Consider the following 20,393-nt stretch of genomic DNA (forward strand, 5'->3'; position numbering starts at 1 on the left):
ACCAGGACCAACACCAGCACAACTCAAGAACGGGAGAAGAGCCCGTGGATGTGGCAGGGCTTGTGATTCAAGAAAGGATCTAAAACAGAGTGGAGATACATAAATGTAGAACTGAATCACTTTGCTGTACAGCAGAAACTAACACCACATTGCAAATCAACTACACTCCAATAAAAATTTTGTTAAAAAAGAGAGAGAGAAAGACACCGAAATCCTGGCGGACTCAGAATACGGAAGCCATGAAAGCAGCTCAAAGTCAAACCCAGAGCAGCAAATGGGCAACTGAGAAGATGTCAGCACCGGGAATCAGGTGGAGCTCGCCCAGGGCGGCTCCTGGAATGAGACTTCTCAGTGGAGACCTGACGTGTCTGCAGAAGCCATTCTCCACCCTAGAGCTGGACCCCAGGGTGTCCCTCCTCCAAGCCATACGTGGGCAACAAAATAAACGCTGGGAGGAGAGAGCACAGTGCTAATTCTCCAGGGATCGCACCCATTTAAAACGCCAGAGAAAACTGCCTCGATTCTTAAATTACTTAATATGAAAATCATTTTAACTGCACTAACAAACAGAATAAAGTAGGACATTATTACTTCAGACGACTCAAAATGACTCATTAGACACTCACCCATCCCCAGGGCCCCTGACACGCTGCCAACCACATCCAAAGCACTAACCCTCTGCCTCAAGGCCTTCAACAGTCGCTCCAGAATTTCTGTCTAAGAAGGGCCATCCTGTCTGAACTGCATTTACCTCCCCTTGTTGTAGGACGGTACATTCACTGGGGGTGACTCGAAGTGAATTTCCATGGCAAATACAGCATTTCTCATTTTTAATGTTGGGTCCATTACGTTTGGAGGACGGAGGAGACCACAGGGCTATCCCTGGGCCCTGTGCATCTCACACCCTTTACATTCTCAGCAGGCGTTCCATTCCAGGGGCTGTGAAGATGCCGTCAGAAAACGGGTCACCTCCCAGCCCTTCCAAGGGGCTCCAGACACATAATGCTGACAGGCACGTAAATAAATAGCTACATTAGAAAGAACTGCATGAGTAATTTCTCTCCCAAAAGACTCCCATGAAGTTGTCCCCATTTCATTAAACCATAACTGTAAACATTTCTGCAACGTTTACAATGTGTTCCCGATTACATATATTAGCTAATTAAATTATGACAACTACACTATAATATTACTAATTCCATTTTACAGATGAGAAAACTGAGGCGTAGAGAAGTGACTCACCCACAGCTGCACCAAGCAAAGAGCAGAAACAAGAAGCAACCCCGGCAGCCTGGCTCGCGCCCAAGGTCCCACGGCACACACTCCCACACACTCCTTTCTATTTCTTTGTATCATCTTCCATTTCCTTCCTCAGTGTATTATAGTTTGCAGAGTACAGGCCTTTCACCTCCATGGTTAAGTTTATTCCCATTTATTTTATTCTTTTTGATGTGATTTTAAATGGGATTTTTTATTGGTCTCTTATAGAACATTATTAGTGTCTACAACAGCAAAAGATTTCTGCATATAAATCTTGCATTCTACAACTCTGAATAAATTAATGCATTTATTCAAATAGTTTTTTGGTTTATTTTCTATATATACTATTATGTCATCTGCAAATAGTGAGTTTTACTACTTCCCTTCAAACTTGGGTGCCTTTTCGTTTTCTTCTCTGATGGCTGCAGCTAGGACTTCCAATAATATGTTAAATAGAAGTGGCAAGAGTGTTGGGGCTTCCCTGGTGGCGCAGTAGTTGAGAGTCCGCCTGCCGATGCAGGGGACACGGGTTCGTGCCCCAGTCCAGGAAGATCCCACATGCCGCGGAGCGGCTGGGCCCGTGAGCCATGGCCGCTGAGCCTGCACGTCCGGAGCCTGTGCTCCGCAACGGGAGAGGCCACAGCAGTGAGAAGCCCGCGTACCCCAAAAAAAAAAAAAAAAAAAAAAAAAAAGATAATCAGCAAGGACCTATGTGTACCAAGAAGTTCTATCGCCAACCTGTAAAAACCTATGTGGGGAAAGATTCCAAAGATGAACAGATGTATGCCCGTGTATAACTGAAAACTTCTGGACGCTTACAGCACACGCAACGTTGTATACCACTGTTACTCCAATGAAAAATAAAAATTAATTGAATTTAAAAAAAGATAAGGAGACACAAGCTGTTGGGCGTTGGTCCTGGCACATTCTGCTGTAAGTGACAACCACCAAACAGGACATGACCTCAGGCTCTGATTGCCTGGGTAACCAGAGATGGGCAGGAGGTAATCCTGCCGCCTTGTGGCCATTTCCCGCAATAGCAACCTGAAGACGATTGCTTATGAGCGCTTCATATATTCATCAGGACTGCCAGGCTCTCAATGATACCTGCCGTCCAAAAATGTCCAGGGTTAAGTAATCGAAAATAATTAAAAACAGGGCAGACTATCCAGAAGACACTGTCAACTAGTAAATACTACTCAGACTGTTTAAAAGAAAAAGAAAGCACATGAAAAGATGCTCAATATTTTGAATTACTAGAGACACGCATATCAAAACTAGAATGAGGTGTCACTTCGCCCCAGTCTGAATGGCCATCATCAAAAGGTCTACAAAATATAAATGGGGGAGAAGGCATGGAAAAAGGGAACCTTCCTGTGGTGCTGGTGGGATGGCAATGGTAAAAGCCAGTATAGAGCATAGTATGGAGATGTCTTTACAAGGTAAAAATAGAGATGTCATATGATCCAGCAGTCCGGCGCCTAAGAGTACATACACCAAAATCCAGAAAGGGAAAAAAAACATGCACCCAAACGTGCACTGCAGCACCATGTACAACAGCCAAGACCTGGAAGCAGCCCAAATGTCCATTGAGACGTGAATGGATAAAGAAGTGGTACATGTAGGCAATGGAGTATGAATCAACCATGTAAATGAATGAAATAATGCCAACTGCAGGAACCTAGATAAACCTAGAGATAATCACACTAAGTGACGTAAGTCAGAATTAGAAAGACAAGTATCATATGACATCACTTATAGGTGGAATCTAACAATTCACACCAAGGAACTAACTGACAAAACAAAAATATCTCACAGACTTCAAAAACAAACTTACGGTTACCAAAGGGGACAGATGTGTGGAAGCCATAATGTAGATAGTTGGGATTACATATTACATGTAAAACAGATGATCAACAGGGACTGAGGTGTACCAAGGGAGGTCCACCCAACACTCTGTAATAACCTATACGGGAAAGGACTCCGATGATGAACAGACATATGCTTATGTAGACACTAAAAACATTCTCTGCCCTTACAACACACACACCATTGTGTATCACTGTTATTTCAATAAAAAATAAAAACTGAATTGAAAAGAAACCAAGAAGTGATGAGACACAAGCCTTTCAGTGTTTGTTCTGGCACATTCCACCCCAATTTGCAGCCCCAAAACGCCACATCCGCTAAGGCTCTGCTTGTCAGTGACCATAACTGGGCTCCGAAGAAATCCTGCCTCCTTGTGGCCGTTTCCTGAAACAGCAACTTTGAAACGATGCTTATGCGGACTTAATACTCACAAGGACTGCAGGGCTGTAAGAGACACCAGCCCTCAAAAAATTTCCAGGGGTAAGCAATCAAAAAACATTTCTTTTAAAGAAGGGAAGACTTTCATGAAGATGCTATCAAAAGATAATTACTACTCACACTGTTTAAAAAAACAAAAAGCACATGAAATGATGCTCAATATCATGAATTATTACAGTCACGAAAATCAAAACTACAAGGAGGTATCACCTCACAGCAGTCACAATGGCCATTTTCAAAATATCTACAAACAATAAATGCTGGAGTGGGTGAGGCGAAAAGCGGAGCACCCTGTGTTTCAGGTGGGATGTAAATGGTAACAGCCAACACAGGGAACAAAAAGGAAGTGCCTTTCAAAGGTAAAAATACAGCTGCCACATGGTCTGGGAGTCCCAATCCTAAGAGCATATCCAGAGAAAAAAAGAATTCCAAGTGAAACATGCACACAAATGTGCACTACAGCACCACTTACAATAGCGAAGACCTGGAAGCAGCCCCAATGCCCATCACCAGACGAATGGATTAAGGAGAACTAGTACATGCACACGAGGACTAGTACTCCGCATGACGAAGGAGGAAATAATGCCATTTGCAGGAACACAGATGAAGCTAGACATATTCATAGTAAGTGAAGTAAGTCAGAATCAGAAAGACAAGTATCATATGATATCACTTACAGGTGGAATCTAACAATTCACAACCATGAGCTAATTGACAAAACAGAAAAAGTCTCACAGACTTAAAAAATAAACTTACGGTTGCCAAAGAGGAAAGAAGTGGGGAAATGTAAATTAAGTGGCTGGGATTAACAGATACAAACTATTACGTCTGATTTCGGTAATCAGCAGGGACCTAAGTATACCAAGATAGGTCTGCTCAACACTCTGGAATAACCTATAAGGAAGGAGAATCTAAAGATGAGTAGATGTATGTCAATACATAAATGAAAAAGATTCTGGGCACCTACAAAACACAGAACATTGTATATCACTGTTACCGCCCCAAAAATAAAAATTTTAAAAAAAGAAGTGATGAGACAGAAGCTTTGGTTGTTTGTTCTGCCACATTTTACTCTAATTTATAACTCCAAAACACGAACCAGAGTTGGTCTTGGAAGAAATCCTGCCGCCTTGTGGCCATTTCCTGCAACAGCAGCTTTTAAATGATCGCTAACAGGGACTTCATATTCACACGCACTGCTGGGCTGTGAAAGATACCAGCCCTCAAAAACTTTCTGGGGCTAAGTATTCTAAAAAAAAAAAAAAAAAAACCAAAATAGGGTAGAGTTTCATGAAAACAATATCAACAGGTAAATACTAGTCACACTGTTTTAAAAAAAAGCCCATGAAATGATTCACAAATCATTAAAGACACGCAAATCAACACTACAACAAAGTATCACCTCACAGCAGTCAGAATGGCCATTATCAAAATGTCTACAAGCAATAAATGCTGGATTGGGATGGAGAAAAAGGGAGCCTCCTATACTGCAGGTGGGATGTAAATGTTAACAGCCACTGTAGAGGATATGCAAGTGCCTTTAAAAGGTAAATGTACAGCTACCATATGATCCAGCAGTCCCACTCCTAAGAGTATATCCAGAGAAAATCAGAATTTGACAGAAAACTTGCACCCAAATGTGCACTTCAGCACCACTTACAATAGCCAAGACCTTCAAGCAACCAAAATATCCATCGACAGGTGAATGGATCAAGAAGTGGTACAAGTACACAACCGACTACTCGGGACTGACAGTGAATGAAACAATGCCATTTGCAGGAGCACAGACAGACCCAGAGATAGTCATACTAAGTTAGATCAGAATCAGAAAGAAAAGTACCATATAATACCACTTATAGGTGGAATCTGAAAATTCACACCAATGAACTAACTGACAAAATAGAAAACGTCTCACAGACTTAGAAAACAAAAACTTATGCTTACCGAAGGGGAAAGATGTGGGAAAGGGATAAATTAGGAGGCTGGGATTAACAAATACAAACTATTATGTATAAATTCGATAATGAGCAGGGACCTAAGTACACCAAGGTAGGTCTGCTCAACACTCTGGAATAACTTATAAGGGAAAGAATACAAAAATGAATAGATATATTTGTACGTATAAATGAAAAAATTCTGTACACCTACAAAACACAGAACATTGCATACTGCTGTTACTCAAAGAAAAAATAAAACTTAAATTAGAAAAAAAAGCAAGAAGTGATGAGATACGAGCTTTTGGGTGTTTGTTCTGGCATATTCCACACTCGTACAATCCAGGAACCCGACTTCCACAATGGCTCTGGTTGCCTGGGTAACCAGAGTTGGTCTTGGGTGAAATGCTGCCGCCTTGTGGCCCTTTCCCGCAACAGCAACTTTAAAACTATTGCTATGGGGACTTAATATTCACAAGCACTGTTGAGCTATAAAAGATACCAGCCCTCAAAAAATTTCCGGGGATAAGTATCCTTAAAAAAAAAACCTAAAAATCGCAGACTTTCATGAAGACGATATCAACAGGTAAATACTATTTAAAAAGCGCATGAAATGATGCTCACCATCACGATATATTAGAGACATGTAACTCAAAACTACAACGAGGTATCGCCTGCACCGGTCAGAACAGCCATCATCAAAAAGTTTACAAACCATAAATGCTGGACAGGGCTTAGAGAAAAGGGAACCCTCCTGTGCTTCTGGTGGGATCTAAGGTGGTAACAGCCTCTATAGAGAACAGTATGGAGGTGACTTGAAAAGATAAAAACAGAGCTACTACAGGATATGGCAGTCCCACTCCCGGGCATATATCAAGAGAAAACCAGAACTGGAAAAGATACATGCAACTAAACACGCACTGCAGCACCACTGACCATAACCAAGGCCTGGAAGCAACCAAAATGTCCATCGAGAGAGGAATGGATAAAGAAGAAAAGGTACATGTTCACAATGAAATATTACTCAGAAATGAAAAAGGATTAAAGAATGCCATTTGCAGCAATAGAGATGGACCTAGAGATGATCATACTGAGTGAAGTAAGTCAGACAGAGAAAGACACATATCATGATACCACTTACAGGTGGAAGTTAAAAACTGATACCAATGAACTCATTTACAAGAAACAGGAACTTTCCTGGTGGTCCAATGGTTAAGAATCCGAGCTTCCACTACAGGGGGCGCAGCTCTGACCCTACTGTTGGGAGAACTAATATCCTGCATGCCGCACGGTGCAGCCAAAAAAAGAGAGAGAGGGAGAGAGAGAGAAAGAGACTCGCAGACTTAGGAAAGAAACTTATGGTTACCCAACGGGAGAGGTCGGGGGAAGGGACAAATTAGGATGTTGGGAAAAACCTATATACACCAATATATATAAAATAGATAATCAACAGAACCTACTGTATAACACAGGGAAGTCTACTCAACACTCTCTAATAACCTATATGGAAGAAGAACCCGAAGGTGAATAGACATAGGAATATATGTAACTGAACAAGATTCTGTACGCCTACAAGCACAATACTGTAAATCTACTCCAATAAAAAGTAAAAATTAACAAAAAACAAGAAGTGATGAGACACAGGATTGTGGGTGTTTGTTCTGGCACAGCACACGCTAACGTACAACCCAGGGACCCGACCTCCACAAGGCAGTGCTCACCCGAGTAACCAGAGTGGGGCATGAAAAATCCCAGCGCCTGTGGCCATTTCCACAGCAGCAACTTTAAAACATGTGCTTGTGGGCACTTAATATTAGCAAGGACTGCTAGGGTGTGAATGACACCTGCCCTCAAAAAATGTCCTGTGGTAGGTATTAAAAAAAAATTCAAAAGGGTACGACTTTCAAAAAGCCAACTTCAACGGTAACTTTTTCTCACACTTTAAAAAAAAAAACATGAAAAGATGCTCAATATCTCAAATAATTTGAGACATGCAAATCAAAACTATGAGGTATCACCTATCTCCAGTCAGAATGGCCATCATCAAAAAGTCTAAAAACAATAAATACCAGAGGGGGTGTGGAGAAAAGGGAGCCCTCCTAGGCTGTTGGTGGGATGTAAAATGCTAAGAGGCACCATAGAGAACAATATGGAGATGCCTGCAAAAAGCAAAAACAGAATTCTGCCACTCGCAACAATGTGGATGGGCCTGGAATATTTATACCTAGTGAAGTAAGTTAGAGAAAGACAAATACTCTATGTTTTCACTTCTATGTGGAATCTAAAAAATGCAAGAAAGGAATCTATATGACAAAACAGAAATAGACTCACAGAGGACAAATTAGTGGTTACCGGTGGGGTGAGTGAAGCGGGGAGGGAGAGACAGTAGTTTGTTTCTCTTAATCCAGTACCCCTATGTATAAAATAAACAAACAAGGATATATCATACAACACAGGGAAATATAGCCATTATTTTGTAATAACTTTGAGTGTGATCTATAAAAATATTAAATCCATATGTTGTTCCCCTGAGACTAATGCAACACTGTAAGTCAACTATATTTCAATTTAAATAATCCATAGGGTGGCTGAGTGGATTTTAAAAAGTACAATTATATACTGTGTACAAAATATTTATGTTAACTTTAAATCCATATATAGGATAAAACTTGATGACTGGAAAAAAGATATTCCATGCAAATGATACTTGCCTGACTAGTCTATTATCAGGCAAAAAAGATTTTAGGTCAAACCTCTCAAAGAAAAGAAGGTTATCATAAATGATAAAGGGATTAATTCATCAATCAATTATGACAATTATAAATATGTATGTATCCAGCATTGGAGCCTCTAAACATATAAAGAAAATATTAACACATATGAAGCTGAAAATGTGCAGAAATTAAATAATGGTAAGAAACGTCAATGCCCAACTTTCAACACTGTATAGCTCATCCAGACAGAATATTAATCAGGAAACACTGAACACGAACACACACTTGATATCAAGTGAAACTAACAGACATACGTAGTACATTCCACTCAACAGCAGCAAGTTTCCATTCTTCTTAAGGACACAGAACATTTCCTGCGATAGGTCAAATATTAAGCCGCGAAACTAGTCTTCAAAAATCCAAGAAGACTGAAATCATATCATTTCCAACCACAATGGTACGAAACTGAAATTCAATATTAAGAAGAATAAATGAACATTCAAGAACCCTTAGAAATTGCACAAGCTCCTCAACAGCCAATGAATACAAGAATAAATCAAAAGGGAAATTTTAAAAATCTTAAACAAAATTGGAAACACAAAGTACCTACATTTACGGAATACAGGAAAAACAATGCAATTCAAAGAGTTACGTTTACAGTAATAAATGCATATATTTTAAAATTTTTTCTTGAGAGGGGATCAAGATGATAGAGTAGGAAGATACTGAGCTCCCCTCCCGCCACGGACACACCCAAATTACAACTTACACGGAAATTATCTCTGAGAATGACCTGAAGACTAGCAGAGAACATTTTCCACAACTAAAGATATGAAGAAGGAGAAACCACAAGGCAGGTAGGAGGACTGGACACAGAGTCTAGCTGGAACCCACACCTCGAGCACAGTGGCCCACAGCGGGAAGATATCACAATTGCATGGGTCCTCCACACGGAGGGAAGGGTCTGACCCTGCGTCAAGCTGCTCAGCCCAGGGTTCCTGCACTGGGAAGAAAAGGACACAGCAGGTCTGGCTTTGAAAACCTGCAGGGCTTACTTTCAGGAAAGCTGGAGGCTGAAGAAAACTGAGACTTTGCTCTCATAGGGCACACACAGATCTCACACGTTCTCAGTCCCCGTGCAGAGCCAGTAGTGTGAAAGACACCTGGGTCAGACCCACTTGCTAATCTCGGAGAGCTTCTTGGAAAGGCAAGAGACAGCTGGGACTCCCGCGAGGAACTGAGACACTGGCAAGCAACATTTGAGAGTCTTCCCTGGAACTGATTAGAATCAGGGGCCTGCCCCGTTTACCACCATGTCCATAGCCCTCCTGCACCACAAGGCCTCACAAGCAGACACACTGGGGGCCTGCCCTGTCCGCCTGTGCACCCGGAGCCCCACACAGCCACCCATAACGGAGGGCTGCCTTGGCTACCAGCACACCCACGGCAATCACATGCTGCAGGGGCTCACAGCCATTAGGCCGGGGTCCAACACCGCCTACCAGCTTGTCCACAGCAGCCCGCACAGGGGACGCCCCTGGAGCACGTGACTCTGCTGGGAGAGGACAGTGAGCCGCTGGGCCCTGTCAGTCGTCTCCTACATGAGGCCACTTCTCCGAGACCCGGGGGCGCAACAACCTGAACCTAAAGAAGAGAAATGCGCAGAGAATTAGGAAACGTAAGGAAATAGAGGAACATGTTACAAATGAAGTAACAAGACACAACGTCAGAAAAAGAGCTAGATGAAACAGACATAAGGATTCTATCTGAAAAAAAGAGTGTTCGAGGTAATTATTATAAAGAACCTCACCCAAGTCAGGAAAAGAATAGATGGACATAGTGAGAATTTCAACAAAAAGTAATAAAATATCAAAAAGAACCAGACAGCTGAAAAATAAAATAACTGAGATTAAAACACACAAACACACACACACACTCACACAAACTAGAGGGAAGCAACATTAGATTATATGATACAGAAGAAAAGATCAGGACTTCCCTGGTGGGACAGTGGTTAGGAATCCGCCTGCCAGTGCAGGGGACACAGGGTCGAGCCCTGGTCCAGGAAGACCCCACATTCCACAGAGCAACTAAGCCCACGTGCCACAACTACTGAGCCTTCACTCTAGAGCCCACAAGCCACAACTACTGAGCCCACGAGCCACAACTACTGAAGCCCACACACCTAGAGCCCGTGCTCTGCAACAGGAGAAGCCACTGCAGTGAGAAGCCCGTGCACCACAACGAAAAGTAGCCCCTGCTCGCCACAACTGGAGAAAGCCCGTGCACAGCAACGAAGACCCAATGCAGCCAAAAATAAATAAATAAATATTTTTTTTTTGGAAAAAGAAGAAGAACAGATCAGTGAAATGGAAAACAGAGTAGTGAAAATCAAGCAAGCTGTACAGCAAGAAGATAAAAGAATTAAGACTATAGGCAAAGAGACCTCTGAGACAACATCAAGAATATTCACGTGAGCGTTGTAAGGGTCTCAGAAAGAGGAGAAGAGAGAAAGGGGCAGAGAACTTATTACAAGATATAATAACTGATAACTTTCCTAACCAGGGGAAGGAAAAAGACATCTAGGTCCAGGAAACACAGAGTTCCAAACAAGATGAAGACAGGTCCACACCAAGACAGATTATAGTTTAAGCGTCAAAAAAGTTAAAGATAAAGAGGGATCACAGAAGCAGTGAGATACAAACATCTAGTTATGTGCAAGGTAGTCCCATAAGACTATCAGCTGACTTTTCAGCAGACTTTGCAGACCAGGAAGGAATGACAGAATATATTCAACGGGCTGAAAGGAAAAAACCTACAACAAGAATACTCCACCAGCAAGATTACAATTCAGAATTGAAGGAGAGATGAGGAGTTTCCCAGACTAGGAAAGCTGAAAGAGTTCATCACTAATAAAGCAGCCTTATAAGCAATGTTGAAGCAATTTACTTAAGCTTAAAAGAAGTCTCACTAATTATTGATAGTAACAAGAAAACACACAAAAGTAAAAATCTCACTGGAAAAAGTATACACTAAGGGTAGTAGATCAAATGCTTATTAAGCTTCTGTAAAGAATAAGAGACAAAAGTAGTATTTTTTTAAAAAAGAGAGGGCCCAAATAAATCAAATGAAAGAGATGAAGTTACAACAGATACCACAGAAATACAAAGTGTCATAAGAGATTACTACAAACAATTATACACCAACGAATTGGACAACCTAGAAGTGGATAAATTCCTAAAAACATAAATCTTCCAAGATTGAGTTAGTGATAAATAAAAAAATCTAAACACATCAATTACTAGAAGTGAAACAATTAGTAAGCAAAAAACTCCCAATAAAGAAAAGTCCAGGACCAGGTGGCTTCACTAACAAATTCTACCAAACATTTAAAGGAAAGTTAACATCTATCTTTCCCAAAGTATCCCCCAAAATTGAAGAAGGAATGCTTTCAAACTTACTCTCTGAGACCAGCATCACCCATATATGAAAACCAGATAAACACAGTACCAAAAAAGGTAAATTAAAGGCCCATATCCCTGATGAACATAGATGCAAAAATCCTCAACAAAATATTAGTAAACTGAATTCAACAATACATCAAAAGAACCATACCCCATGATCAAATGGGATTATTTCAGCAATGCAGGAAGGATTCAGTATATGCAAATCAAATAAGTAACACACCAGATTAGCAGAACAAAGGATAAAACATATGATCATATTCATACCTCCAGCAAAAGCATTTGGCAAATTCAACAAAATTCAACATTTGAATTATGATAAAAACTCTTGAGACTTCCCTGGTGGCGCAGTAGCTAAGACTCCATCTGCCAATGCAGGGGACACGGGTTCAATCCCTGGTCTGGGAAGATCCCACATGCCACCGAGCAACTAAGCCCATGCGCCACAACTACTGAGCCTGCGCTCTAGAGCCCACGAGCCACAACTACTGAGCCCGTGTGCCACAACTACTGAAGCCCAAACACCCTAGAGCCCATGCACCACAACTACTGAGCCCACATGCCACAACTACTGAAGCCTGCATGCTCTAGGGCCTGCAGGCTGCAATTACTGAGCCCACATGCTGCAGCTACTGAAGTCCGCACGCCTAGGGTCCATGCTCCACAACGAGAAGCCACCGCAATGAGAAGCCTATGCACCGCAACGAAGAGTAGCCCCCGCTCGCCGCAACTAGAGAAAGCCCAAGCGCAGCAACAAAGACCCAACACAGCCAAAAATAAATTTTAAAAATTAAAAAAAAAAACTCTCAACAAAGTGAATATAGAGGCAACATACCTTTTTATAATAAAGGAAAGGGACTTCCCTGGCAGCCCAGTGGTTAGAAATTCGCAATTCCACAGCAGGGGGTGCTGGTTCAATCCATGGTCCAGGAACTAGGATCCCGCATGCTGCGTGGTATGGCCTAAAAAAAAAATAATAATAAATACATACATACATACATACATAAAATAAAGGGTATAAATGACAAAAGCAGACCTAACATCATACTTAACAGTGAAAAGCTGAAAGCATTTCCCCTAAGAACAGGAACAAGACAAGGATGCCCACTCTCACCACTTTTATTCAACACCGTATTAGTAGTTCTAGCCACAGCAAAAAAAAAACAATAAAAATACAAAATAGGATCTAATTTGTAAAGGAAGTAAAACTGTCACTGTTTGCAGATGACATGATAATATGTAGAGAAAACCCTAAAGACCTCACCAACAAATTATTAGCATAAATAAACTCAGTAAATTTGAAGTATACATATTTTTTTCTTTTTTTCATTAATTTTTATTGGAGTATAGCTGCTTTATAATGTTGTGTTAGTTTCTTCTGTACAGCAAAGTGAATCAGCTCTATGTATACATATATCCCCTCTTTTTTGGATTTCCTTCCCACTAAGTCACCGCAGAGCACCAAATAGAGTTCCCTGTGCTATATAGTAGGTTCTCATTAGTTATGTATTTTATACATAGTATCATTAGTGTATATATGTCAATCCCAATCTCCCAATTCTTTCCACGCCCCCTCCCTCCCTTGGTGTCCATGTTTGTTCTCCACGTCTGTGTCTCTATTTCTGTTTTGCAAATAAGATCAATTACAACATTTTTCTAGATTCCACATATATATGTCAATATACGATTTGTTTTTTTCTTTCTGACTTAACTTCACTCTGTATGACATTCTCTAGGTCCATCCATGTCTCTACAAATGACCCAATTTCATTCCTTTTTATGGCTGACGAATATTCCATTGCATATATGTACCACATATTCTTTATCCATTCATCCGTCGATGGACACTTAGGTTGGTTCCATGTCCTGGCTATTGTAAATAGTGCTGCAATGAACACTGGGGTGCATGTGTCTTTTTGAATTATGGTTTTCTCTGCGTATATGCCCAGTAGTGGGATTGCTGTGTCATATGGCAGTTCTATTTTTAGTTTTTTAAGGAACATCCATACTGTTCTCCATAGTAACTGTATCAATTTACATTCCCACCAGCAGTGCAGGAGGGTTCCCTTTTCTCCACACCCTCTCCAGCATTTATTGTTTCTAGATTTTTTTATGATGGCCATTCTGATGGGCGAGAGGTGATACCTCATTGTAGTTTTGATTTGCATTTGTCTAATAATTAGTGAGTTGAGCATCTTTTCATGTGTTTGTTGGCCATCTGTATGTCTTCTTTGGAGAAATATCTATTTAGGTCTTCTGCCCATTTTTTTATTGGGTTGTTTTTTTGATATTGAGCTGCATGAGCTGTTTGTATATTTGGGGGATTAATCCTTTGTCAGTTGTTTCATTTGCAAATATTCTCTCCCATTCTGAGGATTATCCTTTCATCTTGTTTATGGTTTCCTCTGCTGTGCAAAAGCTTTTAAGTTTAATGAGGTCCCATTTGTTAATTTTATTTTCATTGAAGTATACAAAATTAATATACAGAAATCTGTTATTTTTCTCTGCACTAATAAACAGAGAAGTTAAGAAAAAAATTTATGATTGTACCAAAAATAATAAAATACCTAGGAATAAATTTAACCACAGAGATGAAAGACTTATATCCTGAAAACTATAAGACACCAATGAAGGAAACTGAAGATGACACAAATAAATGAAAAGATACCCCATGCTCCTGGATCAGAGGAATTAATCTTTTTAAAATAACCATATTACTCAAAGCAATCTACAGATTTAAAGAAATCCCTATCAAAATATCCATGGTATTGTTCACAAACAGAAGAAATAATCCCAAAATAAACACAGAACCACAAAATACCCACATTGCAAATGCAATCCTGAGAAAAAAGACCAAAGCTGGAGATAGCATGCTCCCTGACTACAAAGCTACAACAATCACAAAAACAGACACACAGATCAATGGAATAGAAGAGAGACCCCAGGAAAAAACCCACACACTTATGATGAATAAATCTACTACAAAGGAGGCAAGAATATACAATGGAGAAAAGACAGTCTCTTCAATAAGTGGTGCTGGGAATACTGGACAGCTACATGTAAAATAATTAATTTAGAACATTTCCCCACACCAGACAGAAATATAAATTCAAAATATATTAAGGAGGGGCTTCACTGGTGGTGTAGCGGATAAGAATCCACCTGCCAATGCAGGGGACACGGGCTCGATCCCTGCTCTGGGAAAATCCCACATGCCACGGAGCAGCTAAGCCCGTGTGCCACAACTACTGAGCCTGTGCTCTACAGCCCACGAGCCACAACTACTGAAGCCCACATGCCTAGAGCCCGTGCCCTGCAACGAGAAGCCACCTCAATGAGAAGCCTGCACACCGCAACGAAGAGTAGCCCCTGCTCGCCACAACTAGACAAAGCCCATGCACAGCAACGAAGACCCAAGGCAGCCAAAAATAAATAAACAAATATTTTTTAAAATGTATTAAGGACCTAAATGTAATACACCAAACCATAAAACTTCTAGGAGAGAACACAGGCAGAACATTCTTTAACATAAATTGTAGCAATATTATTTTTGGATCTGGACTCTAAGGCAAAAGAAATAAAAGCAAAAATAAACTAATGGGCACTAAATGAACTTAAGAGCTTTTGCACATCAATGAAAACCATCAACAAAATCAAAAGTCAAAGTGCAAAATGGAAGAAAATATTTGTAAATGATATGACTGATGAAAGGTTAATATCCAAAATATATAAATGGTTCATACAATTCAATATCACTCACACAAAAAAAGAACACCACAATCAATAATGGTGATAAGACATGAATAGACATCTTTCCAAAGAAGACATACAGATGGCTAAAAGGCAGATGAAAAGATGCTCCACATCACTAATGATTAGAGAAGTTCAATTCAAAACAACCATGAGAGATCAACCTCACACCTGTCAAAGGAGCTCTCATCAAAATGTCTACAAATACCAAATTTGGGGGAGGATATGGAGAAAAGTGAACCCTTCTACACTGTGGGTAGGATTGTAAATTGTTGCAGGCACTATGGAATATAGGATGGAGGTTTCTCAAAAAACTAAAAATACAACTACCATATGATCTGTCAATAACTCTCCTGGGTACCTATCCAGGAAAAAAATGAAAACACTAATTCAAAAAGATACATAAACCCCAATGTTCATAGCAGCACTGCTGACAATGGCCAAGATATGAAAGCAAACGAAATGCCCATGAACAGACAAATGGATAAAGAAGATATGGTACATATGTACAGTGGAATATCACACAGCCATAGAAAGTATGAAATTCTGCCATCTGCAGCAATGTGGATGGCCCTCGAGAATATTATGCTTAATGACGTAAGTCAGAGAAAGACACTGTGTGACATCATTTATATGTGGAATCTAACAATAATACAAATGAATGTATATGCAAAACAGAAACAGACTCACAGATCTATAAACAAACTAGTGGTTACCAGTGGGACAGATAAGGGGGGAGGGGCAAATTAGGGGTATAGGATTAAGAGGTACAAACTACTATGTATAAAATAGATAAGCAACAAAGATATATTGTAGAGGACAGGGAATTATAGCCATTATCCTGTAAAAAATTTTTAATCAAGTGTAAACTGTAAAAAATCCTGGATCACTATACTATACGCCTGAAGCTGATATGTTGTAAATAAACTATAATTTTAATAAGTAAATAAAATAAGGGCTTCCCTGGGGGCGCACTGGTTGAGAGTCCGCCTGCCGATGCAGGGGACACGGGTTCGTGCCCCGGTCCAAGAAGATCCCACATGCCGCGGAGCGGCTGGGCCCGTGAGCCATGGCCGCTGAGCCTGCGCGTCTGGAGCCTGTGCTCCGCAACGGGAGAGGCCACAACAGTGAGAGGCCCGCGTACCATGAAAATAAAATAAAATAAAATAAAAATAAAAACAATTGGGTAGAGGATCTGAATACTCTTTCTGAGGAAAAAAAAACCAGATAAAAGGCACATGGAAACATGCTCAACATCACTAACCATCAGGGAAATGCAAATCAAAATCACAAAATGATATCAGCTTACAGTTGTCAGAATGGCCATCCTAAAAATGACAATTAAGAGGTGCTGCTAGGATGTGGAGAAAAGAACGCTCACCTGCACTGCTGCTAAGGATGTAAATCGGCACTGCCACTACTGAAAACATTACGGAGGGCTCTGAAAACATAAAAAAATAAAACTACCATACGACTTAGCAATTCCAATTTTGGTTATTTATCCAAAGAAAACAAAACAAAGCAAAAAAATAATTTAAAGAGATATATGCACCCCTATGCTCATTGCAACATAACTTACAATAGCCAATAACATGATAGCAACCTAAATGTTCAATGACAGAAAAATGGATAAAAAAGTGATATTGATATATATATACATATGTACACATATATACATATGAATATACACATAACACACACACACAGATATACATACATATAGATACATACAACACATAGACACATAGATACTGATTCATACATTCATATACACATAGATACATATATACGTATAGATATGGGTATACAAATATACATATATAGTTATATATTATATATTACTCAGTAATAAAAAGATGAAATCTTTCCATTTGTGACAACATGGATGGACTTAGAGAGTATTATGCTAAGTGAAGTGAGTCACATAGAGAAAGACAAATACCACACGATCTCGCTTATATGTGTAATCTAAAAACAAACCAAACACAACAAAACCAGGCTTACAGACACAGTGAACAAACTGGTGGCTGCAAAAGGGGAGGTGAGTGGGTCTTGGACAAGACAGGTAAAGGGGTATAAGAAGTACAAAATTCCAGTTATATGATAAAAATTGACAAGAATTTAATATACAGAAAAAAGAATATGGTCCATGATATTGCAGTAACTGTGGATGGGTACAGACTGTTCCCAGACTCATAAAGATGATCATTTTGTAATATACTTAAATGCTGAATCATTATGTTGTACGTCTGAAACTAATATAATAGTGTACGTCAAATATTCTTCAATTAAAAAAGAAAGAAAGGAAGAAAAAGAGTGCATGCCCTGACAGCACTTCACCTGAGCCATTTCTCGGGAGTGTGCTTGTAATGAACGGCCTTGAGGAATGAGGTAATGTCTCTCCCTCAGACAAACAGGAAGCTTGCTAACCTCTCATTTTAAAAGCAGTGGAGTCCTCAAACTCAGCGCTCCTCAGTGTAACATAACCGAGTACATGCACAGCACCCAACTGGACCCCTCTGTGTCATCGCAGGGGCAACTGGGGTGTGGGGGAGGAGAACCAATACAGTATTACGTTCATGTTTGCTGTGCCATAAGTAACAAAATCTTTTGTCTCTGAAAAAAACTCAATCAAAGAACCTAACTTTACAACTAAAGGAACTAGAAAAAGAACAAACTAAGCCCAATGTTGGCAGAATGAAATAAATAATAAGGATTAGAGCAGTTATAAAACTAACAGAAGGACCTACTTTATAGCATAGGAAATTACTCAATATTCTGTAGTGATCTATATGGGAAAAGAATCTAAAAAAGAGTGGCTATATGTATAACTGATTCACTTTACACCTGAAACTAACAGAACATTGTAAATCAACTATACTACAATAAAAATAAAGTAATAGAGACTACAAAAATAGTAGAAAAATAAATTATATTGAGTTTTTTTGGAAAAGATAAACAAAACTGACAAACGGTTAGCTAGAACAACTAAGAAAAAGAGAATGAATGAATAATAAATAAAACAAACACATACATATAAAGGCATTACAATGATGCCACAGAAATACAAAGGACAATCAGAGACTACTATTAACAATCACACGCAAACGCGTTTTACCTGGAAAAGAAATGCAACAACTCCTAGAAACATACAACCTACCAAGAAATAGAACACCTGAACAGACCAGTAATGAGTAAAGGGAATGAAACAGTATTGAGAAACCTCTCAATAAATAAAATCCCAGGACCAGATGGTTTTACTGGTGAATTATACCAAATATTTAAAGAGAAATGAAAGCCAAGACTTCTTAAATACTTCCAGAAGTTTAAAGAGGAGGGAACACTTTCAACCCATCTTACAAGGCATTACCCCAGACAAGGGTAATGTCAAAACCAGACAAGGGCATGATGAGAAAAATACAGATCAATATTCCTGAGTGACACAGATGAAATATACTCAAAATACTGGCAAACTAAATTCAACAGCACGTTAAAGGGATCATTCACCATGATTAAGTGGGACTTACGCCAGGATGCAACGATGGCTCAGTGTGTGCAAATCAATAAATGTGATACATTACATTAAGAAAATAAGGGGAAATATGATCTTATTAATAGATACAGAAAAGTATTTGACAAAATCCAACTTCCTTTCATGATAAAGACTGTCAAGAAATTAGATATAGAAGGAATATACTTCAACACATTAAAAGTCATATGACAAGCCCAAAGGTGACAGTATATTGAATTACAAATCCTGAAAGCGTTTCTTCTGAGTGTCAGCCAAGACAATGTTACCTGTTCTTGACTCTTCTATTCAACATAGTACTGGAATTCCTAACCAGAGTAAGTAGGCAAGAAATGTAAATAAAATAAATCCAAATCATAAAGGTAAACCTAAATTTTCTCTGTTTGCAGATGACATGTTTTTATATCTACAAAAACCTAAAAATGCCACTTCCAAAAAGCTGTTTAAACTAATGAATAGAGTAAGCTGAAGGACACAAAATCAACATACAAAAATCATTTGTGTTTCTATACACTAACAACAGAAACTATCAGAAAATGTTAAAAAAAGTCCCATGTACGATAGCACCGAAAAGAATAAAATACTTAGGAATAAAGCTAACCAAGAATGTGAAAGAGCCATACACTGCAAACTATAAAATACTGATGAAAGAATTTGAAGGAGACACAAATAAATGAAGCGATAGCCCATGTTAATAGACTGAATAAATTAACATTGTTAAAATGTCCATACTACCCAAAGCAATCTACAGAGTTAATGCAATCCATGTCAAAATTCTGAAGGCATTTTTCCCAGAAAATAGAAAAACAAATCCTAAAATTCACATGGAACCATAGAAGACCCAAAATATCCAAAGCAATCTTGAGCACAAAGAGCAAAGCTGAAGGAATCACACTTCATAATTTCAAACTATACTACAAAGCATAGTAATCAAAGCGGTATGGTTGTAGTATAAAGACAGAACAAAGGAACAAAATACAGAGCTTAGAAATAAATCCACATATTTACAATCAACTGATCTTTGACAAAAGTGCCGGGAATATACAATGATAAAAGGATCCTCTCTTACCTAAATTAGTGGGAAACTGAATATTCACAAGCCTGCCAATGCAGGGAACACAGGTTCCAGCCCTGGTCCAGGAAGATCCCACGTGCCGTGGAGCAACTAAGCCCATACACCACAACTGCTGTGCCTGTGCTCTAGAGCCTGCGTGCAGCAACTACTGAGCCCACGTGCTGCAACTACTGAAGCCCGTGTGCCTAGAGCCGTTGCTCCACAAGAGAAGCCACTGCAGTGAGAAGCCCACGCACCGCAACAAAGCGTAGCCCCCGCTCACTGCAACTAGAGAAAGCCCACACGCAGCAATGAAGACCCAATGCAGCCATAAATAAATAATTTTTAAAAAGAAATTAGACTTGTATCTCACACTATATA

General features: G+C 39.6%; 1 long non-coding RNA gene across 3 annotated transcripts in view; it reads right to left on the reverse strand.

Annotated features, from left to right (window-relative positions):
- Positions 1-20,393, reverse strand: part of LOC116763962 — a 107,388-nt gene that overhangs the window by 28,085 nt on the left and 58,910 nt on the right. For 2 of the 3 annotated variants that reach the window (XR_004352694.1, XR_004352696.1), the window contains exon 2: positions 12,515-12,641. This is a non-coding gene — a long non-coding RNA (uncharacterized LOC116763962). Of the gene's footprint in view, positions 1-9,717; positions 9,860-12,514; positions 12,642-20,393 lie in introns of all 3 variants that reach the window. The other variant, XR_004352695.1, reaches the window with a different exon arrangement.

Source organism: Phocoena sinus, chromosome 13 (genome assembly GCF_008692025.1).
Source record: "Phocoena sinus isolate mPhoSin1 chromosome 13, mPhoSin1.pri, whole genome shotgun sequence".
NCBI lineage: Eukaryota > Metazoa > Chordata > Mammalia > Artiodactyla > Phocoenidae > Phocoena > Phocoena sinus.